Source organism: Callithrix jacchus, chromosome 9, assembly GCF_049354715.1.
Source record: "Callithrix jacchus isolate 240 chromosome 9, calJac240_pri, whole genome shotgun sequence".
Classification (NCBI taxonomy): Eukaryota; Metazoa; Chordata; class Mammalia; order Primates; family Cebidae; genus Callithrix; species Callithrix jacchus.
In genome coordinates, this window is record NC_133510.1 from 82885186 (window position 1) to 82903008 (window position 17823).

Consider the following 17823-nt stretch of genomic DNA (forward strand, 5'->3'; position numbering starts at 1 on the left):
GGGGTACATGAGCAGAGCATGCAAGACAGTTGCGTAGGAACACACATGGCAGTGTGCTTTTCTTTCCTTCTCCCCTTCACCCACATTTGGCAGTTCTCCCCAGGCTATCCCTCCCCACCTCCCCCTCCCACTGGCCCTCCCCTTTTCCCCCCAAAAGACCCCAGTGTTTAGTACTCCCCTTTCTGTGTCCATGTGTTCTCATTTTTCATCACCCGCCTATGAGTGAGAATATGCGGTGTTTTATTTTTTGTTCTTGTGTCAGTTTGCTGAGGATGATGTTCTCCAGATTCATCCATGTCCCTACAAACGACACAAACTCATCATTTCTGATTGCTGCATAATATTCCATGGTGTATATGTGCCACATTTTTCCAATCCAGTCTATTATCAATGGGCATTTTGGTTGATTCCAGGTCTTTGCTATTGTAAACAGTGCTGCAATGAACATTCGTGTGCATGTGTCCTTATAGTAGAACGATTTATAATCTTTTGGATATATACCCAGTAATGGGATTGCTGGGTCAAATGGAATTTCTATTTCTAAGGCCTTGAGGAATCGCCACACTGTCTTCCACAATGGTTGAACTAATTTACACTCCCACCAACAGTGAAAAATGTTCCTTTTTCTCCACATCCTCTCCAGCATCAGTTGTCTCCAGATTTTTTAATGATCGCCATTCTAACTGGCGTGAGATGGTATCTCAATGTGGTTTTGATTTGCATCTCTCTGATGACCAGTGACGATGAGCATTTTTTCATATGATTGTTGGCCTCATATATGTCTTCTTTCGTAAAGTATCTGTTCATATCCTTTGCCCAATTTTGAATGGGCTTGTTTGTTTTTTTCCTGTAAATCTGTTTGAGTTCTTTGTAAATTCTGGATATCAGCCCTTTGTCAGATGGGTAGACTGCAAAAATTTTTTCCCATTCTGTTGGTTGCCGATCCGCTCTAGTGACTGTTTCTTTTGCCGTGCAGAAGCTGTGGAGTTTCATTAGGTCCCATTTGTCTATTTTGGCTTTTGTTGCCAATGCTTTTGGTGTTTTGTTCATGACGTTCTTGCCTACTCCTATGTCCTGAATGGTTTTGCCTAGATTTCCTTCTAGGGTTTTTATGGTGCCAGGTCTTATGTTTAAGTCTTTAATCCATCTGGAGTTAATTTTAGTGTAAGGTGTTAGGAAGGGGTCCAGTTTCTGCTTTCTGCACATGGCTAGCTAGTTTTCCCAACACCATTTGTTAAACAGGGAATCCTTTCCCCCTTGCTTGTTTTGGTCAGGTTTATCAAAGATTCTATAGTTGTAGATATGTTGTGTTGCCTCCGGTGCCTCTGTTTTGTTCCATTGGTCTATATCTCTGTTTTGGTACCAGTCCCATGCTGTTTTGATTACTGTAGCCTTGTAGTATAGTTTGAAATCCGGTAGTGTGATGCCCCCCGCTGTGTTCTTTTTGCTTAGAATTGACTTGGCTATGCGGGCTCTCTTTTGGTTCCATATGAAGTTCATGGTGGTTTTTTCCAGTTCTGTGAAGAAAGTCAATGGTAGCTTGATGGGGATAGCGTTGATTCTGTAAATTACTTTGGGCAGTATAGCCATTTTCACGATGTTGATTCTTCCTAACCATGAACATGGAATGTTTCTCCATCTGTTTGTGTCCTCTCTGATTTCGTTGAGCAGTGGTTTGTAGTTCTCCTTGAAGAGGTCCCTTATGTTCCTTGTGAGTTTTATTCCAAGGTATTTTATTCTTTTTGTAGCAATAGTGAATGGCAGTTCGTTCTTGATTTGGCTTTCTTTAAGTCTGTTATTGGTGTAGATGAATGCTTGTGATTTTTGCACATTGATTTTATATCCTGAGACTTTGCTGAAGTTGCTTATCAGTTTCAGGAGTTTTTGGGGCTGAGGTGATGGGGTCATCTAGGTATACTATCATGTCATCTGCAAATACAGACAATTTGGCTTCCTCCTTTCCTATTTGGATACCCTTTATTTCTTTTTCTTGCCTGATTGCTCTGGCTAGAACTTCCAGAACTATATTGAATAGGAGTGGTGAAAGAGGGCATCCTTGTCTAGTGCCAGATTTCAAAGGGAATGCTTCCAGTTTTTGCCCATTCCGTATGATATTGGTTGTTGGTTTGTCATAAATAGCTTTTATTACTTTGAGATACGTTCAATCGATACCGAGTTTATTGAGGGTTTTTAGCATAAAGGGCTGTTGAATTTTGTCAAATGCCTTCTCTGTGTCAACTGAGATAATCATGTGGTTTTTGTTTTTGGTTCTGTTTATGTGGGGAATTACGTTTATAGACTTGCGTGGTTGAACCAGCCTTGCATCCCCGGGATGAATCCTACTTGATCATGGTGAATAAGTTTTTTGATTTGCTGTTGCATTCGGCTTGCCAATATTTTATTGAAGAATTTTGCATCTATGTTCATCATGGATATTGGCCTGAAGTTTTCTTTTCTTGTTGGGTCTCTGCCGGGTTTTTGTATCAGAATGATGTTGGTCTCATAAAATGATTTGGGAAGTATTCCCTCTTTTTGGATTGTTTGAAATAGTTTTAGAAGGAATGGTACCAGCTCCTCTTTGTGTGTCTGGTAGAATTCGGCTGTGAACCCGTCTGGACCTGGGCTTTTTTTGTGTGGTAGGCTCTTAATTGCTGCCTCGACTTCTGACCTTGTTATTGGTCTACTCATAGTTTCAGCTTCCTCCTGGTTTAGGCTTGGGAGGTTGCAGGAGTCCAGGAATTTATCCATTTCTTCCATGTTTACTAGTTTATGTGCATAGAGTTGTTTGTAATATTCTCTGATGATGGTTTGAATTTCTGTGGAATCTGTGGTTATTTCCCCTTTATCATTTTTTATTGCATCTTTTTGGTTCTTCTCTCTTTCCTTTTTAATCAATCTGGCTAGTGGTCTGTCTATTTTGTTGATCTTTTCAAAAAAACAGCTCTTGGATTTATTGATTTTTTGAAGGGTGAAGGGTTTTTTGTGTCTCAATCTCCTTCAGTTCAGCTCTGATCTTAGTTATTTCTTGTCTTCTGCTGGGTTTTGAGTTTTTTTGATCTTGCTCCTCTAGCTCTTTCAATTTTGATCTCTCCATTCTTCTCATATGGGCACTTATTACTATATACTTTCCTCTAGAGACTGCTTTAAATGTGTCCCAGAGGTTCTGGCATGTTGTGTCTTCGTTCTCATTGGTTTCGAAGAACTTCTTTATTTCTGACTTCATTTCATTGCTTACCCAGTCAACATTCAAGAGCCAGTTGTTCAGTTTCCATGAAGCTGTGCGGTTCTGGGTCGGTTTCTGAATTCTGAGTTCTAACTTGATTGCACTATGGTCTGAGAGGCTGTTTGTTATGATTTCAGTTGTTTTGCATTTGTTGAGCAGTGCTTTACTTCCAATTATGTGGTCAATTTTTAAGTAGGTGTGATGTGGTGCTGAGAAGAATGTATATTCTGTGGATTTGGGGTGGAGAGTTCTGTAAATGTCTATCAGGTTTGCTTGCTCCAGGTCTGAGTTCAAGCCCTGGATATCCTTGTTGATTTTCTGTCTGGTTGATCTGTCTAATATTGACAGTGGAGTGTTAAAGTCTCCCACTATTATTGTGTGGGAGTCTAAGTCTCTTTGTAAGTCATTAAGAACTTGCCTAATGTATCTGGGTGCTCCTGCATTGGGTCCATATATGTTTAGGATCGTTAGCTTTTCTTGTTTTATCGATCCTTTTACCATTATGTAATGGCCTTCTTTGTCTCTTTTGATCTTTGTTGCTTTAAAGTCTATTTTATCAGAGATGAGAATTGCAACTCCTGCTTTTTTTGCTCCCCATTTGCTTGGTAAATCTTCCTCCATCCCTTTATTTTGAGCCTTTGTGTATCCTTGCATGTGAGATGGGTTTCCTGTATACAGCACACTGATGGGTTTTGGATTTTTATCCAATTTGCCAGTCTGTGTCTTTTGATTGTTGCATTTAGTCCATTTACATTTAGGGTTAATATTGTTATGTGTGAATTTGATACTGCCATTTTGATGCTAAGTGGCTGTTTTGCCTGTTAGTTGTTGTAGATTCTTCATTATGTTGAAGCTCTTTAGCATTTAGTGTGATTTTGGAATGGCTGGTACTGGTTGTTCCTTTCTATGTGTAGTGCCTCTTTTAGGAGCTCTTGTAAAGCAGGCCTGGTGGTGACAAAATCTCTGAGTACTTGCTTGTTCACAAAGGATTTTATTTTTCCTTCATTTCTGAAGCTCAGTTTGGCTGGATATGAAATTCTGGGTTGAAAGTTCTTTTCTTTAGGAATGTTGAATATTGGCCCCCACTCTCTTCTGGCTTGTAGTGTTTCTGCCGAGAGATCTGCTGTGAGTCTGATGGGCTTCCCTTTGTGGGTAACTCGACCTTTCTCTCTGGCTGCCCTTAGTATTTTCTCCTTTATTTCAACCTTGTTGAATCTGATGATTATGTGCCTTGGGGTTGCTCTTCTTGCGGAATCTCTTTGTGGTGTTCTCTGAATTTCCTGCATTTGAGTGTTGACCTGTCTTGCTAGGTCGGGGAAGTTTTCCTGGATGATGTCCTGAAGAGTATTTTCCAGCTTGGATTCATTCTCTTCGTCACATTCTGGTACACCTATCAAACGTAGGTTAGGTCTTTTCACATAGTCCCACATTTATTGGAGACTTTGTTCATTCCTTTTTGCACTTTTTTCTTTAATCTTGGTTTCTCATTTAATTTCATTGAGTTGGTCTTCGACTTCAGATATTCTTTCTTCTGCTTGGTCAATTCGGCTATTGAAACTTTTGCATGCTTCATGAAGTTCTCTTATTGTGTTTTTCAGCTCCTTTAATTCATTCATATTCCTCTCTAAGTTATCCATTCTTGTTATCATTTCCTCATATCTTTTGTTAAGTTCCTTAGTTTCTTTGCATTGATTTAATACATGTTCTTTTAGCTCACAAAAGTTTCTCATTATCCACCTTCTGAAGTCTAATTCCGTCATTTCGTCACAGTCATTCTCCGTCCAGCTTTGTTCCCTTGCTGGTGAGGAGTTTTGGTCCTTTCTAGGAGGCGAGGTGTTCTGGTTTTGGGTGTTTTCCTCCTTTTTTCGCTGGTTTCTTCCCATCTTTGTGGGTTTATCCACTTGTCGTCTGCGTAGTTGCTGACTTTTCGATTGGGTCTCTGAGTGGACACCCAGATTGTTGATGATGAAGTATTTCTGTTACTTGGTTTTCCTTCTACCAGCCTAGCCCCTTCGCTGTACGACTGCTGAGGTCCGCTCCAGGCCCTGCTTGTCTGGGGTGCACCTATAGCAGCTGTGGCACAGTGAGGGATGCTACCAGTTTCTTTTTCTGCTATCTTTGTCCCAGGGTGATGCCTGCCAAATGTCAGTCTTTTGGATATAGAGGGGTCAGGGAGCTGCTTGAGGAGACAGTTTGTTCTTTTTAGGAGCTCAATTTCTGAGCTGTGAGCTCTGTTGTTCATTCAGGGCTGTTAGGCTGCTATGTTTGATTCTGCTGCAACAGAGCTCATTAAAAAAACCCTTTTTTTCTCAAATGCTCTGTGTTGGGGGGTTTGGGCTTTATTTTTTGATGTCCGTTAGGGTGTCCTGCCCAGCTAGGAGGCAGACTAGCCACTGTTTGCCTGCCGAGTCTCCGCCCTGCTGTTGTGTGATTCGCCCTGTTCCTGCAGGTTTGCTGTGGTCTCTGCCCACCGTATGGCAGAGTCTGTTCGTTGTAGCATGTTGCCTCGGCAACAGCAGGCTGCATCAGCAGTGGGCATGTATCTCAGGGACAGGTTGCCTCGGCAACGGGAGGCTGCGTCAGCAGTGGGCGTGTATCTCAGTTGGGGCGGGTTGTCTCGGTAGTGGTGGACGCCCCTCCCCCACAGAGCGTCTCGGACCATCTGCTCGGGATAGTTTGAAATCGCGGTTTTGTTCATCCCACTGGGTACCTCGAATGCTCTGTCCCTGCAATCCCCTGGGCTGGCCTACTGTCCAAGTCTCGTTCAGTCTCAAGTCCAGCCCTCTCAAGTCTCAGGTTGCCGGTTCAACAGGGCACCAGGACAAGTGCGCCCTATGGGGATTGCTGGGTAGGGCCGGCCACCGCCACCCCGGCTGCCGGCTTCGCCAGGCAGACTTACTGCCTGGCGTCCCGTGTCTCCCTTACACTTGGGAGTTTCCCCGTTCTGTGGGCAACAAAGATCCATCTGGAAATGCGGCCCTGACTCACCCTCTCCGTGCATGCACCAAGAGCTTCAATGCTGGGTTGTTCTCACAGTGCCGTCTTGAGTCTTCCCCTCAATAGTTGGCTTTTCTAGGGCAGAGAAGGAGGGAGCAAAGAGCCATCAAAGAAGGAAACACTTGTGCTAAACTAGAAGGAAGATTAGAAATTTTTCAGATAGAATGCAGTGGGGATGAAGTAGATTGGAATTAATAGCTGAGAGAATTGCATGTGTGGAATATGTGCAATGATACATATGAGTAATTTAAGAAGTTCAGGATGGCTGAAGCATAGGGAGTTCACATCAGCAGGTAGGCTGCAGCAGATATGCAGATCTTTGTACTTTACTGAAGAAAAATCACAATAAAGTTTGCACTTAGAAAGATTATTATGGCAGAAAAGCTTAGAGAGATAGTCTAGAATCAGGGAAACCCAAGGCTGCTGATGGCCCATGTAGAACTTCTGTATGAATCAGAGAAGGGTACCCTCTTAAGTTGCTTTTTCATTGTTTGGAAAATATTTGTATAAACAATTACAACAGACCTTTTACTGAAAAGTGAGAAAATTTTTACAAAAATATAAAAGTCTATAATGCTTACAATATAAATGGTTACTTCATCAACAAAGTTAAATGCAGGGACTATGCAGAGCACGCACTGTGTAAACATGTATCATTGCCTTGTGGAGACCAACTAGGTAATTACCGCAATAGCTTAGATTGGAGATGACAGTCCTACTGAGGTTGTATATCCTCTCTCTCTCTTTCTCCCTCTCTCAGCGAACAGCAGCAATAATTCAAGGGTTTGTGATCTACGTTTCCTCAGATTTGAAACTCTAGATGTAAGATTTGAAGTAGTAGGACTCTTAACATGACTCCAAGTTCTTTTGGTTTTTTATTTCTTTTGGTCTTGAGAAATCAGGTTAATAATTATGTCACTTACTAAAATGGATGATAGAGAAAGAATCAGGATGTTGTTTGGGGGAGTATATTAGGAAATGATGAGTTCCGTTTAGTTTCTGACTTGTTAAGTTTGTGGTCTTTGTGGACCTATCTATAGGCAATTAAATATGTTGATCTGGATCTCAAGAAACAGCATGGGCTAAAGCCATAGACTTCATAGTCATGAATGCATTGATGGTTGTCAAAGACACAGGAATGTGTAACAGTCCATGAGCTTTAGCTTTAGAACATCAAGATTGAGGCTTGGCACCATCCTGCTAAATAGGTTAGGATAGGCCCAGGGATGAATGAGCTTAGGTTGGAAGTCTTCAGCTGGCTGTTAAAAGGCAGTAGGGCAGATGGAGATGAACAAATAGGACTCTTTCTCCATAGGAGTGTTTCTCAAATTGTGGTCATTGGACAAGTGGTGACATGATTTCCTAAGGACATTTTATTAATAGTATATATTCCTAGCTATTAGAGCTGTTGGACTACACTACCTGGGTGTGGGACTCTTTTACAGAAACTCTTTATAGGTGATTATTATGTATATTACAGTGTTTCTCTTTTCAAATAGGTCTCTTTTCCCCATAGTTATGGTACTTGGGACTAGATCAGTTTGCTTAGTAAGCAAAGTAGTTTATGTTTAAACTAGAATTGAAAATATGTAGGATGTTGCCCTGCATTTCCCTTGCCTATACTAATGGCAAGCCCCTTTCTGTCAAACCCAGTCAAGACCTTAAACTATTTCTCAATGTTCTGTTTCAGGCAGATTCTACTAAGCAATGAGTCATCAGGCTAGATGAAATATATTAGCCACACCAGGATTAACTTCTGACTACAAAAGAAGACAAGACACTTTTAGTATTAATTCATCTCTTTAATTTTTCCTTTTCCACTATAGTTAAGTGGCAGAATAATATATATCAATATTTTTCATTCAAGCTAATGTAAAGGAGTCAATAGTAAAAGAGCTATGTTTTTTTCTCTCCCATACTGAGAAGATTTTGTGTCTTAGAGATCTGGGTTTCATTTACCTCAATGACAATTTAATTAGACAAAAATTGTTTTCTAAAGTCTGAAGCCAGACTTTTTAGGAAAGGGAAGATTCTCAAGGCTGGGAGGTGGAGGAGAATGGCCTTATCTAGGGGAGAGAGTAATGAGCATTCCTAAAATTGAGATAATCTGAGTGGGCCTCTGTTGCCAGTAGTGCCAGAGTCATGTAATAGTTAAGTGTACAGGAAGACTGGACTCCAAGAACTGTGGCACTGAATCATTGATGAGGACTTCAGTGGTCGAATTCATGAACAGATAAAAGAACACTATTGAGCAGCCCTTCTGAGCCTACCTACTATCAGGCAAATTGGATGACAAAAAGGGTAAACGTAGCTCCTTGGCTTCTCCCTCCCATTTTTTTCTTGGCATCTCGTAAGTCCAGCATTCTTGGATGATGTCATGGGAGGAGGAACTGAGTCTCCCATATTACCAGTATTGAACTGTCACTCATCTACCCTGATGTGTAGGGGTTCAGAGGCAGATTTGATTTAATTTTGGAAAAATGAAGTGGCATCCCTTTTCTTAAACCTACTAATTTATCCTCTGCCTATGGAGACAACACACATCTCCAGAAGCCGATGTTCTATTAACATGCACAAATCGCATCCTAAAGTAGAGCATGAGCCATATACAGAGGAATCAGGAAAATGCGGTGGTATAATGAGATAGGCAATGTGGACAGAGAGGAAGTAGGCATAGTGGTTAGGTACACTGGCTGAGGTCAGACTGCCTGGGTTATAATATAAGTTCTGCTATATTACAAATTAATTTTTTTTGAGGCAGACTCTTGTTCTGTTACCCTGTCTGGAGTACAGTGGCATGATCTCGGTTTACAGCAACCTCTACCTCCCGGGTTCAAGCAATTCTCCTGCCTCAGCCTCCTGAGAAGCTGGGACTACAGGTGCATCCCACCATGCCTGGAAAATTCTTGTATTTTTAGTAGAGATGGTCTTGATCTCCTGACCTCATGATCTGCCTGCCTTGGCCTCCCAACGTGCTGTGAGTACAGGCATGAGCCACTGTGCCTGGCCAATGTTTTTTTATTTTTGAGACAGAGTCTTCCTCTGTCACACAGGCTGGAGTGCAGTGGTGCAATCTGAGCTCACTGCAACCTCTGCCTCCTGTGTTCAAGCTATTCTGATGCCCCTACCTCAGCCTCCCAAGTAGCTGAGATCGCAGGTGTGTACCACCATGCTTGGCTAATTTTTGTGTATTTAGTAGAGACAGGGTTTCTGCTTGTTGGCCAGATAGGTCTTGAACTCCTGATCTCAAGTGATCTGCCCACCTTGGTCTCCCAAAGTACTGGGATTACCGGTGTGAGTGACTGTGCCTGGCCAAATAAGTATTAATCTCATTGTGTTTCAATGTCCGTATCTGCAAAAAGGGATAATAATACAATTACTTCATAATCTTGTTTTGTTAATCATAATATAAAATGAAATGATGTGAATAAAACTTTTAGTTTACTGCCTAGAATATTAGTTTTCAGTAAATATTAGTGATCTGCATTTTACATATGAGTGCTATGTGCTTACTGAAGATGGCTGTATCTTAAAGTCTGTATAGAAAAATGTAATAATCGGGAACGATTAATTGCTGCTTATTCCAATTTATTCACAAAAGGATTTGAGGTGGCACTACCATAAGATACAAGTATAAAAGTATTAGAACAAAGGAACAAATAAGGAGAGTTAGATGACATCAAGAAGACTTAGAAACACAGGCCACTACAGCCCAACACTGCACCTGCCAGTGGATCATATATCAGCACTGGGCTTTCAGGTAAGCATTTGGGGCTACTTCTTTCCAAAGTAGTCCTTAGATTCATACCCTTCTTATATTTTTATCTTGTACCCCTTATATCTTGGCAACTTAGTCATATCTCACTCTCATTGAAGGGAAAATGTGTTTAGAACCAAATTCACTATGTTTGCTTCAAAACAGTTTTTCTTTCTTCCTAATTTGGTTAAAGGCTCTATCGTATTCCCAGGTCTCAGATATAAAACTCTGGGTTTATCTTGGTCCCTTTCTCCCTATATCAAGTCCATTAAAGTCCATCTTTCCTACTTAGCCGGTCTCTCTCAGCAGTTGCTGACCTCCCCTTCTCTCTGCCAGCCCTCTGGTTTAGATCTTCATCACTTCTTGGATGTCTCTACTATTAGTTTACTATCCATATTTCCCTGTGCTCCTTGGTCTCACCCTGATTCAACCTCTCTACTACATCCCTAACACACATATCTTCCCCAAACAGAGTTCTAGTCATATTATTAACTTGTTCAAAAACCTTGAGAGGCTCCCTCTTGCATTTCAAATAAAGAATAAATGCTCGATCATCAAGGAACCCTCACAATCTCATCCATTCTTTATTTTCAGACGTATGCTAGCACTCCCAAACACATGGCAATGTTTTAACTGCTCTCCCCAACTGTTCTTTCCTGCTCCTGCTTGTTTCAGGCAGTCTTATTCATTTCTGTTATCCTGTGTAATAGAGTACAATGTATTGCTTAGGAGTTCAGTTAAAAACTGAAGTTTCACTTCCTGTGAATTCAAAACCCATGGAGTGCTGCCCTCTTTTGGCTAAGATAGCACAGAGTCCAAACCACCACATAGGAAATGATACTGAATGACTCATCTTTTCCTTTAGGTTAGAATCCTCATGGAAACAAACAAGGCAGGGTGAAATAATTCCATCCTCTTTTCTCGTTTTATCTAGCTTCAAAGATTGTTTGTTTATGGAGATAGAAAGAAGATAAAATTCTGTATAGAAAACTTGGAACTTGACTAATTCAAATCATATATGTATAAACTCAGAGCTGGGGCAAAGCCAATAGTTACTTTGGACACATCCAGAGCTCCAAGAATCTTCAGGCCTCACATGGACTTCTATATAAGAGGTAAGGGATGAGAAAACAACAGAGTTCCCTAAAGGCCTCTTCACATTAAAAATAGCTTCCTGATTTAGGAACAACTTAGGCAAGTGGCCAGGTTGTTTTTTTGTTTTGTTTTTATACTGATACTTAGTATTTGGTCAAATAAGAAAAATAGAGCCTGGCCTAGAAGGTAAAGTTTATTTCTGCAGACCCTACTGGGGCCAATTTGTGGCCTTGCCTGAGCCAGTCCTGAAGATCCAGCGGAAGTATGGAGGAAGGATGACACGAAGCCCAGGAAGAGTAATACATTTTTAAGAAAGGATGACAGGATGAGAGATGCCCAGAAAAAAAGCTTTCAAGTGGATGCCGTCTACTGATTATAATATGAGTATTCTGGGGTTGTTAATTTTAGAATCTTGTAACCATGTCTTTATTATGAATCACATTGAACCTCACTAAGTGTAAAGACAATGAATAGTAAATATGTATGCATTATAAATAACTGGAAAGCTCAATTAAGGAAGGCCTTGAGCTTTATCTCAAATGTCAATACAACCTAACTTCCTTGGATCTAAAAGGGATAGTCATTCCAAAACTGAAACTCAGTGGGTGACAGGATGCCCACATCTCTTGGAGGAGGACAGAAAGCAGAAAGGTTTGTGGGCTGGTGTCGGATACAAGCTTGGCACCATCTTTAATTAGAAGCTAATGTTAGCAGAAAGATCAGGCGTCAGTCATGACCAGCGTTGTTCTCTACTATCTTGAGAAGGTCACCGGATTGCTGCCCCTTCTTTTTTGAAACCTGATCTGGGGGCCTCAAACAGCCACAATGAGTTGGATAACTGCCATGTGCTCTAAATTGGGCTGACATGGCTGACTCAGTGCCAGGAGTTGACACAGGATGCAGCTTGAAACATTTACTTGGAGAGAGGGTTGAGATTTCTTTTCAATTTTCAATGATGCTATTTAAAGAGATATAACTGAATATGAACATTGAAGAGTGAATTAAATATTGTCATGCACTTGGATAGAGTGGATCCACAAAAGTCATAAACTTTTCAGTGTTAAATTTTATATTCTGGGGATTACTTGGTTATACTGGGAGGCTGCTGTTCCTTTTTAAAAAGAAGTAAGCAGGGGCTCACAACTGTAATCCCACTGCTTTGGGAGGACGAGACAGGCGAATCTTGAGGTCAGGAGTTTGAGACCAGCTGACCAACATGGTGAGACCCCATCTCTATTAAAAATACAAAAATTAGCCAGGCGTGGTGGCACGTGCCTATAATCCCAGCTACTTAGGAGGCTGAGGCAGAATTGCTTAAACCCAGGAGGCAAAGGTTGCAGTGAGCTGAGATCGCACTACTGCATTCCAGCCTGGGTGACAGGGCAAGACTCTATCTCAAAAAATAAAATAAAATAAAATAAAATAAATAAAAAATAAAAAGAGGTGAGCCTTCTCTTTAGCATTATAAATACAAAATGTGTTCAAATATCCATAAAAAAACAGAGGAAACTCCTTCTTGTGAGCAAGGATATGTACAAACATAAATACAGTTTCTTTTATTTGCGTGTGAATTTGCAAGCAGCACCTCACTAGAGCTGAACTTTTGTTATATAAATAAAACCATCTGGTATAGACAAGAATTTCAGTCTCTAGAGAATAGGATCATAAACATTTGATCTTCCATAGACCTTGCGGTATTTTAGTTTGAGTAAATCTTTCCCACAGCTCTGCTTTAATTATTTTCTCTGTTTTTAATCTTGCAAGGATTTTATAATTTGGACTCCCTAATCTAATGTCTTTGTGTGAGTACATAGGGAGAAAGTCTACCGCACCATTTTTGGCAATGTGAAGAACAGTGCATCCTTTAAGGCTTCTTGATTAATGAATCATAAATAGATATTCAGATTAATAGAGAGTTTGGAAGAAGGAAGTATAGGGTTCCATTTTTCTGATGGGAAAATGAAACATGGAGAGCTAAGTTCAAGGTCCCATGTCCCACAACTATTAACTGCTAAACATAATCCAGATTTTGTGAATCCCAGTTGAATAATCTTTTACTCAACATTGTTTTTAACTTAATGTTTATTTTCTTTTAAGCATGGAGAGCAAACATGCCTCTGAGTAAAACAAAGAGAATCCAGTCTTTGACCAGTTGACCAAACAAGACCCAGCAGCTGGGAAGTTGGTCAAGTCTCATAAGAATGAGGTTGGATTTTCTTTTTCTTTAACCTCTCCTGCCCCCTTTAGCAAAAATTGTTTAGTACTTATTTATTTCTTGGAAGAAGTGAATTTCTAGGAAGCTTCTGAAATGACAATATAGTTATAAAAGACCAAAAGAGAGATTGCAAAACTCATATTACAGAATGTTGGGGCAGCTTATAAAACAAAGCACTAACACCTGAGCCCCACACCTAGAAAGAGAATTTCACTGGTCTAGATGGGGCTCTCCAAGATAAATCTAAATGTCCTAATTAAAATGCAGAATCTATACTATTTCAGCCAGCTACAAAATTGGTGCCAGAGTTGCCACGGTCAGGGTCAGGAGACCCTGTCAACCTATGTCTCCTAGGTTTGCGAACAACTGTTTGATGCACCTGGAGCATATCATTCACAAGGACAGCGGGTCTATAGATTCTCATCTTTCTCCTGTGGTGGTCTTCTTTGCTCAGGAATAATTTGAAGTGAAACCAAGAAATCAGTTAGCTATATGGGAAGAAGCTCTGGAGGGATAGAAAACAGCTGAATATAATAGAAAGACTCACCCCAATCTGGTTTCTACTTTGTGAGAGTTGACTAGACCTCCATGGTGTCTTGGGTGACTGGAAGTGGGAGACATAGTTTGACACGGTCTCCTGACCCTAAGCATAGCATCTCTGGCACCATTTTTGTAACCAGCTGAAATATTATATATTCTGCATTTTAATTAGAATACGTAGCAATGCAGTTGTTTTTATAATTTATTTTGCCACATGATGGCATTAATAGCAAATTGTATTTGGATGTGACTTTTAGGCTGCTTTATGTATGCATATCACTGATATTTGCTGAGTCCTTTGTTTGGGAACAAGATGTGCTGTGCATCTCAACTGATACATGAAAGAGCTCCCCAAGTCCGGTAAAATGCAGATTTCAATTAGTACAATTTTAAAATATTTTAATGCTTAGAAGCTATAAAATAAATTCAAAAAAGCTCAACAAAATAATTAAAGCTGATGTCTGCTTTTTCTTTTGGACACCAAAGTATCACTGGTATCAAATCATTGTTTGCCATTTGGGAAGAATCTTTTCACAACTTTATCTTTTGCCGAAATCGTGGGCAAAGTGAACGCTGACTTCTCAGTTTGAGAGTGAATCCAAGTTTTGTTTCATGTTAGCATTCTTAGTGGTTCCTTTTTAAAAATAGTTCTTCCTTTACTTTGTAGTTCATGCCTTTCCCAGAGTGGTACGAAGGAATCTAAGTAAAGTTGCAGCTATCAGGGGAAAAGGCCAGCCTCTCCACCTCAGGCAGGCCAATTCACTGTTTAGGCTTTTGGTTATCTCAGGAGAGTGGGCTGGGAATAGACAGAAGTAGTGTAACCCATTGGCCTTAGACCACCTTTCCTTTACCTTCTAGGATAGATCAAACCTGGCTATAAGACATCTTCAAGTTTGTTTTTCATATTGTGGCTTTAAAATTATTGGATACTGGCTGGAGCAGTGGCTCATGCCTATAATCCCAGCATTTTGGGAGGCTGAGGCAGGCAGATCACCTGAAGTCAGGAGTTGGAGACCAGCCTGGCCAATATGATGAAACCCTGTCTCTACTAATAATAAAAAAACTTAGCTGGGCGTGATAGCAGGCAGCTATAATCCCAGCTACTCAGGAGGCTGAGGCAGAAGAATCGCTTGAACTCAGGAGGTGGAGGTTGCAGTAAGTCCAGATAGTGCCACTGCATTGTAGCCTAGCCAACAGAGCAAGACTCCATCTCAAAAAAATTTTTTTTAAATAAATTATTGTATACTGTCCAGATACTGTTTTGGAACAAGGCAGGGAAGAGCTAAAGTGAATTTTTATAAACCATATAATGTGTTTCTTAATATATTCACATTTACTCAAAAGAACCAAATATGGTTACATTTTATAAAGTTTTGTTCTGTTTGTTATTTGTCCTTCAAAATAAGAATGGAACATTTAAACAGTTGGCCTCTTACTGGGACAGAATGCTGAGAATTTATTGACAACCGGTGGTGTTAAACTAGTGTTATACAAATTGCATTGTAATAGAAAGAATGATGGCTGGGGATCAGTAAGGGAGTCCTGGGCTCAGCTTTGCAGCTCACTAGCTCACTAACTTTGGACAAATCATCTGGATCCCTTGTGAATGGCAAGAGAGGAAGTAGAGACTGCAGTACTAGGTTTAAATACTGTGGGCCATTAGACGAGATTTACATCTTACTGAAATATCACTTAGAATTCTAAGGCAGATGTAATCACTTGAATGATTCCAGAGGATATCACTTAGAATTCTTCTCAAGAGTATGTAGAACATTGTTTGTGAAAGAGGTAAGACTGGCTCTAACCACTGTTGCTGTTTTCCTCCTCTTCTTTCTGTCTATGAGAAAAATTGACTTCCCTGGCTTGTGTAACTTGCATATTTGGATACATTATTTTGTCACTCTTGAATACCCACAGGACATATGGCAAACTTTTTGATGAGCTCAGTAGGACAAGTCAGACCTCAGAGCAAAACTTTCTGCTCAGCAGTTGTTTCTGTTCTCATACACTTTGCTGTGGGGTTGATTTTCTACCTTTGACAAAACCAGTGCAGTGCCAGGAGGTCTCCCGCTTGCTGGTCCCGTCATGGTCAGCTACCCTGCCCTGACTGAGATGGCCATAGTCTAAGATCAGCCAGGGACCCCTCCTCCCCCATGGAATTATCTCCCAGCTTCTTATTCCTAGCCCCCCTTCATTGCTCTCACCATGTGATCTGACTTTCTCACAGAATTTTGTGGGAAAATAGAGGCTATGTTTGCCCTCCATGTGGTTAAAAGTGAATTTCCATGCTGGAAATATTGCTTCACTAAAATAAGATCCTAGATTTTACAGAAAAAAAGGAAGTTTGGAAGTTTCTCCAAGGTGCTGTGAAGCATTACTCAACTGCCACTCTGGTCACTAAAAATAAAAATAGCATACTCTCTTAACAGGCAAGTCTTTTTGGAGAAAAATGCTGTGTAATTCTAAATGAAAAAGAACATGAGTATTTTTGTCCAATGTCTTAGTATATTTAAACTAAAGGAAATATCTGCCAAAAAACTTCTAATAATTGATGAAATAATTATGATGTAGTAAGTAGTTGTTGGAAATCATTTTTCAAACCACAAAAATACCATAAATAAGTACAGTGACTATATAGTGTGTGCCCAGATATTTCATGAACAAAAAAAGTTATTACTTAGACAATCTTTGGTTGAAACTGGGAGATGAGGGAAATGTCCTCTTCATTCTTACATGGTATGGGCTCATTCAAAATATTTTTTAAAAAATCAGTTGAATTTGAGAAAACTGTGAAATTTTTTAGCAAGATTTGGAGCATTGAACACCTAGAATAGGCTCCATAAGCCCCTTAAATTGGAAAATATAAAATGTCCTCTAGATGGAGCAGCAGGCTTTTTCTTGTTAAGACAAAGAATTCTTATTTTTGTGAAAGGAACTTCAGAACTTCATTTTAAACAGAAAATAATTTAAAGAAGCTTATTCTTGAGAATAAGGTTAATGGGCCAGGCGCGTGGCTCATTTAAAGAAGCTTATTCTTAAGTATAAGGTTAGCAGGCCAGGAGTCTGTAATCCCAGCACTTTGGGAAGCCAAAGTGGGCAGATCATGAGGTCAGGAGTTTGAGACCAGCCTGGCTAACATGATGAAAACCCATCTCTACTAAAAATACAAAAATTAGCTGAGTGTGGTGGTGTACACCTGTAGTCTCAGCTACTTGGGAGGCTGGGGCAGGAGAATTGCTTGAACCTGGGAAGCAGAGGTTGCAGTGAGTCAAGATCATGCCATTGTACTCCAGCCTGGGTGACAGAGTGAGACTTCATCTAAAAAAAAAAAATTAATAAATAAGGTTAGCTTATTTTATTTGGAATATCTACTCTTTGATGAAGGAAATGTTATATTTCAGGCAAAGTAGCTTATCCTCATATATGCTGGAGTAAAATGCATTCAATTTAAAATTTTTCCACGTGAGACCCACTGAGTTCTGGAGGCTTGCTATATATTTGTAAGAGCCAGGAAGCTACAGATGTTCTCTAAAGATGTGAATGTAACTGAGAGGGAGGAATAATGAGGACTGGGAATGACAGGGGTTAGGGAAATCCTTTTGTTTAGACGGAAGCATTTTCCAAAGATAGTTTCAGTGTCTGCCTAAATTGTATTTGTGAATGTGAAATACAGAAAGGTTGAAGTCATCTGACACATCCTCCTTCTTACAAAAGAAGATGCCAAAGCCCAGAGAGGTAGCTGTCATTCTCTTGCATCAGTGGAGTAAGTGATGGCACAGAACAAAATTGGATAAGCAGTGTAGTGGGCCTTTGTTGCTTTAGCTGCCTCTTACTAACAATACTGATTTTCTTTTGGGAATTATACTCCTCCAACTGTATGGAATCTTGGAAAGCTAATAAAGGAAGCCTAGAGGTCCCTAGAAACTCCTGTATAGTCAAAGGTTAGGCATGTGACCCAGTCAGGTACTCAAGGGACTTCAAATCTTGAGCAGAGTT

At 40.3% G+C, this 17823-nt stretch overlaps 1 protein-coding gene across 3 annotated transcripts in view; it reads left to right on the top strand.

Moving 5' to 3' along the window:
- Positions 1-10841: 10841 nt before the first annotated feature.
- The window catches only part of OTOGL (otogelin like), a 207807-nt gene continuing 200825 nt past the window's right edge, over positions 10842-17823 (top strand). Inside the window, exon 1 of one of the 3 annotated variants that reach the window (XM_035257116.3) lies at positions 10842-11092. The gene's annotated coding sequence lies outside the window, so the exon portion shown is untranslated. The remainder of the gene's footprint in view (positions 11093-17823) is intronic. The other 2 variants (XM_078336974.1, XM_078336976.1) reach the window with 2 other exon arrangements.